This window comes from Tiliqua scincoides, chromosome 1 (genome assembly GCF_035046505.1).
Source record: "Tiliqua scincoides isolate rTilSci1 chromosome 1, rTilSci1.hap2, whole genome shotgun sequence".
NCBI classification, from domain to species: domain Eukaryota; kingdom Metazoa; phylum Chordata; class Lepidosauria; order Squamata; family Scincidae; genus Tiliqua; species Tiliqua scincoides.
Genome location: NC_089821.1, coordinates 249,598,536 through 249,608,239, shown reverse-complemented (window position 1 = coordinate 249,608,239; position 9,704 = coordinate 249,598,536).

The window sequence follows — 9,704 nt, the reverse complement described above, 5'->3', positions numbered from 1 at the left end:
GCTATAATTAGGTTAGTGTCATTACAGGGGGACTCGTGCTAACACATTGATGGCTGAGTTAGAACAAGACTTCCATGACTGCTGTGCTCAAAAGGCTCTCTTCTACCAGAGATACACCAGTGACTGAATTGTCATCTGCACCCAGGGGTAGGAGGCCTGTTGAGAAATTCTACCTGGACTTCTACAACTTCCACTCCACAGTCATAACTCCCTAAACCAGGGGTCTTCAAACCCGGCCTGGAGGCCAGATGTGGCCCACGGCAAGCTTCTATCCGGCCTGTGGCCAGCCGCTTGTCCCCTGAAAGCCTCTGGCCCACTTGGCCAAACATGACTGGAACTATGCTCTGGTTGCGTCTGGAGGATGTTCTAAGGGCCAGAGAGCCCATTCATTCATTCATTCTTTCACCCATCTAAGTTCCATCTCTTAATCATATAAATTTTATATTTAAATTTTTTCCCAGCCCCCAACATTGTGCTAGATATTTGATGCGGCCCTCTGGCTAAAAAGTTTGGAAACCCCTGCCCTAGACCATGACCATGCCTCACAGTCTGTTTACTTTTAAACCCAGTGCACTGTTTAAACCCAGTGCAACAATATGGTAGTTATAAACACCACCTTCTACTATAAACTCACTGTCTGCTAAACAGCTACATGCTGTAACTACTAGCTAGATCAGGAGCATAAGGCCCATGGGCCTCGTGTGGCCCACAGAAGCTCCTTATCCAGCCCACATAATACTTGGGTTTTCCCAGCACCACCATCAGCTGCTCTTAGCTGCTGAGCTGCAAAGTGATGGATTGGCAGAAGTGATGCTGCTGCAGCAAGTGGGGGCCTGGTTATAGGGCCGCCCTATGGTGTCACAGTGGTATTGCTGCTGAAAGAGTAGCCCACATGATTAAATGGAGTCTCCCAATGCCACTCTTTCAACCGCAGCTTCTACGCTATGAGGAAGGCGGCATGAGGGCTTAGAAGGTGAGCAACAGTACTGGGGAGGAGGCAGACTAAAAAGGGGGAGAAGCTGTGGATGTGCTGGGAGAGCACTGCTTCTGCTGAGGCTTTACAAAGCACCTCTCAGCTGTGAAGTGATGCCTTAGCAGAAGTGGTGCTGCTAGAATGGTGGCTGCATGATAATTGGGTGCCCCCATATCTTGAAAATATGAGCAAGATCACTCAAGGATTTGCACCTGAAGGGTTTCCTCCCAGACATCTTAAATGGCAATGCCCACACAATGAGGTGAAGAGACATTGCCAAGGCCATGCTTGTACCTAATTGTTGTTTGGGGAAACCAGAAGCGCAGTTTCCGCCCCCATCAGGAGCCTCAGAGAGGCTTCTACGGGGTCCTGGCGCCTTGCGCCTGGGGCTTTTGCCTCATCGGACCTTGTGGTAGGTCCGCAACTGTGATGACATCTACAGCGATTGTAAGACAAAACATTGTTTTTAATTCATTGAACAACATTAGTTGTTTTGGAATTTTATTGCTGGTATACCTAGTGGTTTAAACCATGAGTGTCAAAGAAGTGAATTTGATTCTTAGTGTTACCCTGTGGTTACACAGGCCAAGAAGACAAAGTGACAAAATATCTCTTGTCACCCACAGCTCCTAGCTAATACTGCTCAAATCAACATTTTACAAGCCATTTTGGACAATTCTGCTCATCTTTTGCAGGATCTTGGGCAGTAGGCCTATTTTATTTAAAGGTAGTACCTTAATCTAAGGCAACCCCTCAGCAGCTACCACAGAGTACCTAAACCCACAGCACAAGTCAGTTGGAAGTAAGACTCACTGAATTCTATGGGACTTACTCCCAGGGAAGTGGGTATAGGATTGCAGCCTCACAGCCATGAACACTAGTTCCTGTAATTGACCCAGATGCTAATTGTTCTCAGAATTACTCAGGAAGTATGGTTGCAGACTGACAATACTGCTTGTAACAATATCTGGACTTGTCCAACCTGATATATGCTTCCGCTTGCCCTTCTACCACGTACACAGGACAAAAACAACTCTGTTTGCGCAAGAGAACTAAATGGATGGATCTGATGTTAGCAAATGATAATATTCATGAAGGAACATTTCAATCCCTGGGGGTACTCTGTTGCTCACTCGGTGTGTCAAACTTGCAAAACACACGCACAAACTTTGAAGAGAGACTCCAGTATGAAATTACTGAATTAGAATGTATCAGTGAATCCCATCTCTGTTAAAATCTGTATTCAATTGCAGCTGTGAGTTCCTTTTTCACTACAGGTGGAAAATTCCTGTTGCGAATGAGTCACTATTCTAACCAGTATGAATTTCAAGGTCTTTGGCCTGACGTTTTGCAAAATATTTATGTACCCATGTATGTGTATATGCACCAACTGACAATAATGTTAGATGAATTTTGAACAAAGTGTTAAAGTTTATGCCAATATATTTATTAACTTTGTTGTAAAGTGCAAGTTAAGACTCTTTATTTTTTCTTAGCGAATGTCTTTGATCTATTTGGGCCCTCAGATTATTTTGTAACAGGCCAACAGAATGGAGGAACAAAGGAGGCAGAAAAATGCAGAAGGAGAACACAGTGTGAAAGAAGCCATTGATATGCAGAGTCTGAAGAAATGGGCTTCAGAAGAGTCACGTACTGTATTTGGAACAAGCCCTGGACTGCATGCGATCTCACACGTGGCCTGCTTAACAACCACTGACTTCAACAGGACAAGCAGTCACACTGTAGCTCTGTCCTCTTTGGCATTCATGTTAATTCTAAAAGGAACTTATTACATGTATTGGAGTAAAAGCTCTCCAAGAACAGAATGATCGAGACATACAAAATTATGCAAGGGAAGGATAAAGTGGATAGAGAGATGCTCTTTACACTCTCACATAACACAAGGACCAGGGGACATCTACTAAAATTGAGTGTTGGGAGAGTTAGGACAGACAAAAGAAAATATTTCTTTACTCGGCAGTAATTAGTCTGTGGAACTCCTTGCCACAGGATGTGGTGATGGCATCTGGCCTAGATGCCTTTAAAAGGGGATTGGACACATTTCTGGAGGAAAAAGCCACCATGGTTTACAAGCCATGATGTGTATGTGCAACCTCCTGATTTTTAGAAATGGGCTATGTCAGAATGCCAGATGCAAGGGAGGGCACCAGGATGCAGGTCTCTTGTGATCTGGTGTGCTCCCTGGGGCATTTGGTGGGCCGCTGTGAGATACAGGAAGCTAGATTAGGTGGGCCTATGGCCTGATCCAGTGGGGCTGTTCTTATGTTCTTAATAAGAGGGGCCTAATGAACTGGATGTTTCAAAAGTTTACAGCAATATATTAAAATTAACATGGATTATTTTCAGAAGCCAACCCAAAGATGTCAGAATGCTAATTGAATACAAATCGCCAATCCGCTTTCTAAGTCAAGGCTAGGGACCAAAAAGCTTGAACTAAGTGAAATGATTTATAAGGTGGAATTTTCCCCATTAGAATAATGTAAACAGGGTAATGGGGACGGTGCACACATTCATACCCTACATAGGACTTAAAGAGGGGTTTTCTCCCCATGAGAAACAATGAAATAGGGTAGGGATAAGGACTGTACAGGGTAGCATGCAGCCCTGAATATGTATAAACAAATATGCTCCCTGCAGAGGCAGCCTGCCCATAATGCATGTTGAAAGCTTTGCATCAGGTGACAAGTTGGGGGAAACAGCAAGTTGTCTTTGTGTGTTTTCTCTGTTTTCTTTGTGTGCTTTTTCACTGGCATGTTAAGTGATGCTGGGCAGCCTGGCATTAGGGTTTGCTAATCTCACCTAGAGCGAAGGTTGTGTCTGAGTGTGGGTAGCTAGCTCTGCGCCAATTCTTTGGTCTGTTGTAGTTAACACTTGTGTGAGCCTGACTGAGTACCAGCCTCATTTAGGCTGTGTGTTTGACATTGTAATTTAAAGGTAATTTTCATTTTGTCAGTTGTTTATGTTACCTCTATTGCCATTACATTCAGTTAAATATTGGAATTATTATTTACAAGTAACATCAGTACAAAAAACAATATAAAGATTCTGTATGGTTTGGTATGGGAGGAGATCCATGGGGATCACACCATGTGCTACCACAATGGATGACACCAGCCCTACTAATGCCACTGGGTGGATGATGATACCTGCATTGAGGTATCTGCATGAAAACTTCCATTGTGGATTTCCTGACCAAGAGGATGTCCATCTTGCCCGGATTTAATCTCAGTCTGTTGGCCCTCATCCAGTCCACAACCACCTCCAGACAGCATTCCAACATTCCAGGACTTCAAGATTCCCAAGAATGAGATGGCAAAGAGAGATGGAGCTGGCTGTCTTCAGCATGTTACTCTGATGATACCCTACGCCAGAATGATCTCATGCTGCGGTTTCATGCATACAGAGGGTTGTCACTTAGGGGGAAAAAAGTTCATCAGGAAAAGGGTTTGTGCTCCATTGTCACCTCTTATCTCCTATCCTATCCCACCATGAATGAAAACGTTCCCCTGTAGGCCCCTGAGATGATGCAGAGAACTTCCTAGAAAAGCTTTCACTTGTAGATCAGGGGAACCCTTGGAGGAAACAGCATCAGTCCTGCTCTCCAGCCTAAACAGTCACTCTGTCATTGTCTCCTTCCTTCCATCCCATGTTACACCCCCAACAACCTCAGCATCAGTGTAGGGCTTTATGTAAATCATCTTGACCATCATGGAGCAGCCACCCTGAAGCCCTAAAATCATCTTTGCTCTAGGATCACTCTGGTTGCTCATCTCATTTGCTATGCTTTGACTCTGCTTCCTTCACTCAGTGGACTTGTGCCAAGCCTGAGCAGGAGGAAAAGCTAAAATAATCTTGAGTGACATGCACCACTTCAAATTGCAGATTTAGGACACAGTGCTTGAATTCTCCCTCACATAAAAAGTTTCTGCCAGATTCCAGCACAATGAAGTGATAGCTTTTTCCTTGGACAGAGGGCTTTTGTTTCCTAACAAAACATAGAACATTTTATATTATGTCTAGCTCTTCTATAGCTCCTTTCTATAAAAAAAGGGGCAGAAACAGTTGAAAATGCCATTCTTCCAGCCACCCAGTTTGTATTGGTAGCATTTATTCTACCAGCCCATTCTGCTGCTTGTGGACCCAATCCTATCCAACCTTCCAGCACCAATGAAGCTGCAATGCAGCCCTGAGGTAAGGGAACAAATGTTCCCTTACCTTGAGGAGGCCTCCCTGGCTGCCTCTCCACTGCAGGATGCAGCACATGCCCCATTGGCATGGCTGCATTGGCACTGGAAAGTTGGATAAGATTGGGCCCTGTGTCATTTAGAATTTGTGTGGTGTTAAGCTTAGTGCAGTGTTTCTCAAACTGTGGGTCGGGACCCACTAGGTGGGTTGTGAGACAATTTCAGGTGGGTCCCCATTCATTTCAAAATTTTATTTTTAATATATTAGACTTGATGCTACCATGGTATGTGACTGCATTTGGGGAAATGTTATAGACCTATACATTGAACAGGCTACTCTGTACATCAGGGGTGCTCAAACTTTCAACTTTAGGGATGCTGGACCTTTAACAAGTGTATAGAAGAGAGAATTGCAGCAGGTGCAACTTGTCATCCCACAGATGACAAGCTGCACCTGCTGAAATTCTCTCTTCTATACACTTGTTAAAGGTCCAGCATCCCTAAAGTTGAAAGTTTGAGCACCCCTGCTATACATGCTTTTAACAACGATAGTAAATGGGACTTACTCCTGGGTAAGTGTGGGTAGGATTGCAGCCTAGGATAATTAAAAATTTTCCTGCTTGGTGTTGTCACTGCCAGTCATGACATCATTTCCAGTGGGTCCTGACAGATTCTCATTCTGTCCTGGTGGATCCTGGTGCTAAATGTGTGAGAACCAACTGTTACCCTGCACATGCCCAATCTTGTCTGATCTTGGAAGCTAAGCAGAGTCAGGCCTGGTTAGTACTTGGATGGGAGACCGCCTGGGAATACCGGGTGCTGTAGGCTTATACCATAGTCTTTCGAGACTGAAGGTTGCCAGCCACTGGCTTAGTGTATCAGAGGAGGACCTGGGAAACCCATATTTGATTTCCTTCTCAGCTGTAAACTGTAAAACTAGGGGATATTGGGCAAGTCACCATCTCTCAGGCTAATCTTCACAGAGTTATTGCAAGGAAGAACAGAGGGATAGCAATATGCACACTGAGTTCTTCAGAAGAACGATGTAACAAATAAATAAAATTATCCAGGCCAAAGTCTCATCTGTTGAAAAATCAGCATAGGTTTAGTAGATATGAGGATCTATCCTGAATCATCATCATTGCTCTCTGATCTTTCAGCCTTTCCTACATTATGATTTCCTCTGTCATAAGTACACAGTGGTTACTAATTTGTGGCAGGGGATTACAATTTCACAAATGTGTATTTGCAAAACAGCATAAAGCCTTGTTTTGTGTCCTTCCAGTGAGGAGCATACATAAGGGCTTCACCTTCCTTTTGCTCTCAAGATGACTAGGTGGAGGAAGGGATTTTCAGCTCAAAGACAGCATGTAAAAGGGTTTTTTTACAAGTGACACCTGTGAACCCAGTCACCCTCCAAAGAGTAAATCAATCTCCTTCCTGGTGTTTGACTTGGAGACCAAAACTTGCACTATCTATTAAGCTAAAACATGACCTTTGGTGACAGTCCTACTTTCTCATTCAGCTGTAACAGGGTGTAAAATGAGAAAGAACAGATAAGGCTCCACAAGCAATCATCCCTAAAAGCAAAATGAACAAATTATGTTGTCTAATCCCAAGCATTGTGAACCCAAACTGAGGCAGAATGACCAGATACAATAGAGGACAGAGTGCCTAAACATTTAACCAGTGCTTTTTTTGTAAAAAAAAGTGCAGGAACTCACAACTTGTTAATCTTTATTTATTTATTTATTTATTTATTTATTTATTTTTAAGCAATTTTTTATTGGAGAAATAAAATATTTTTTATGTGCTTCCCCCCTAAAGATGAACTTACTTCTGAGCAGACATGCATAGGGTTGGGCTGTCAATCTCCACATCCCCTTCCCCCTAGCTACTTTTTCTACACTGTACAGGAAAAATACTGTACAGGTGCACTTGTAGTGTGTAGTATGTAGTGTGGCACTACTTCGAGGAGAGGAAGCAGTGAATGGATTCCGGAAAATGGCTTACATGAGTTCCATGTAGTAAAATTACTCTAAGCAGCTGCGGGAGTAAGAACAAAAAAGGAATTCTTACACGAGAGGGGTCCTTAGGTGCACACAGAAACAGCTACGTTTGCAAACAAGCGATTAAATATGGTTTAATTCAGGTATCAGAACACTCTGTGTCTTTGGGAAGGCGCTTGGCAAACATACAGAGAATTGTATGTTCTCTGCTGCCCTAAGCAGCTGCTGTGCATTGCTGGAGAGAAGCTGCAAATGCTGGCTGGCGGAGGGCATGCTTGTGGGGGAAGGACGAGGAGGATCTCTGGCAAGGCTGGACAGCACGTTGTACACACGTAGAATCCCTTTTCACCTGCCCTTAGCATGTGAAAACAGGTGCAGATATATATCTCTGCCAGGATTAAGAGCCCAATCCTAGGTATGTCTACTCTGAAGTAAGTCTTGTTCTAGTCAATTGAGCTTACTCCCAGGAAAGTGCCTAGGATTGCAGCCTAAGAGCCCATTCCTATGCATGTCTACTCAGAAGTCCACTTTAGTGAATGGGGCTTATTGTGGATAGGATGGCAGCCTCAGGGCCCAATCCTGTGCCTGTCTACTCAGAAGTCAGTCCCATTAGAGTCAATGGGGCTTCCTCCCAGGAAAGTGTGGAGAGGACTGCAGCCTCAGAGCCAAAGCCTATGGCTGTCTACTCAGAAGTCAGTCCCACTAGAGGCAATGGGGCTTCCTCCCAGGAAGGTATGGAGAGGACTGCAGCCTGAGAGCCCAAGTCTATGGCTGTCTCCTCAGAAGTCAGTCCCAGTAGAGGCAGTGATGCTTCCTCCCAGGAAAGTGTGAAGAGGACTGCAGCCTGAGAGCCCTTCCTCTGCCTGTCTACTCAGGCTGCAAGGCTATGACACTTTCCCGGGAGTAAGCCCCATTGAACACAATGGAACTTACTTCTGAGTAGACATGCATAGGCTTGGGCTCTCAGGCTGCAAGGCTATGCACCCTTTCCCAGAAGCAAGCCCCATTGAGTACAATGAGACTTACTTAGACATGCTTAGGATCAGACTGCACGATTTTATCATATTGTTTTAGGGGATACCACTTTCTGATTTTTGAAAAGTCATTTAAGTGATTCCACAATAACTTCTTTGTGGCTGTGTCCTTCAATATTTTGCAAATATCTTTAATGTTTTGAGTCACTCATCAAATGTGAAAATGCAATCACATGGAAGCCACTTTGCAGTCGCATAAAGGATTTTTTTGAAAATGAGGAAAGGATCATCAATTTGTGTTTAAAAATGTGTTTGACAGGTAATGCCCATATCACTATTTATAGCAAACAAGGCAGGGTCTCTGTGGATGGTGTACCAAATCATCCCAACTGATGACTCTTATTTATTCAATTCAATTCACACAGTCTATGGGCAGAAACAGGTTCTACATGTGGGCATATTTAGGGCCCAATCCTATCCAACTTCCAGGTGCCAATGCAGCCCCAAAGTAAGGGAACAAATGTGACTCACCACTGTGCTGGAAATTTAGATATGATTGGGCCTTTAATTATCTATGCAAATTGCTGCTGCTAGAAATGTAGGAAAGAAGGTGACTTACAGCACAATTCTCTGCAGATTTACTCAGAAGTAATTCCCATTTTATTCATTGGAGCTTAATTCCAGATAAGTGTATTTAGAATTTCAGCCTATATCCTAAAACACCTTAATCCCAGGCACATACATTAGCTCTGCAATGAAATGAATCTGCAAAATTCCTTGACTGATATTTCCTTATGTATTTTCAGTACACGTACTCTATTCCGTATATTATTATGGCATAATTTCACCAGTTAAGGTAGTGGTGTCTAATGCTGAATCCAGGTCCAATAAGCCACGAATAACATTAAGTGCTTATAGGTTGAATATGTCAAGGAATGAGTCAATGGCATGCATGAAACCCTATCATAGATTTCACAGTGGCAATATGCAACAGAGACTCTCCATGCATATTGCATATTAGTCTGTACATTGTCAGTTTTCTCAAATGCAGAACAAAACAGCTTTTCTTATAACCCCAAAATGACATATATACTTGGTCACTAAAAATGATGTCATATCTGCAATAATGTAATAATTTGTTTAGCATGACAGAAACACACATTGTTTTCATATAAAATGATAATACTTCATTTCCTTAAAACTCAAATAACATGAAATGTTTTACAACGGACCCTTGCCTTGTCTAAACAACAGGTGTATGGCCAAGCAGATATCTTCCCTGCTTAACAGCCATTTTATGTGCTTGTCAGCCATCTTCTGTGTATCTCTCATCCCCTGGGAATTATCTGCTTTCCCACTGGATTGTTACATAAGAACATAAGAACAGCCCCACTGGATCAGGCCATAGGCCCATCTAGTCCAGCTTCCTGTATCTCACAGCGGCCCACCAAATGCCCCAGGGAGCACACCAGATAACAAGAGACCTCATCCTGGTGCTCTCCCCTAGGTGTTCCCATGGAATGTGGAGAATATGGACCTAAAA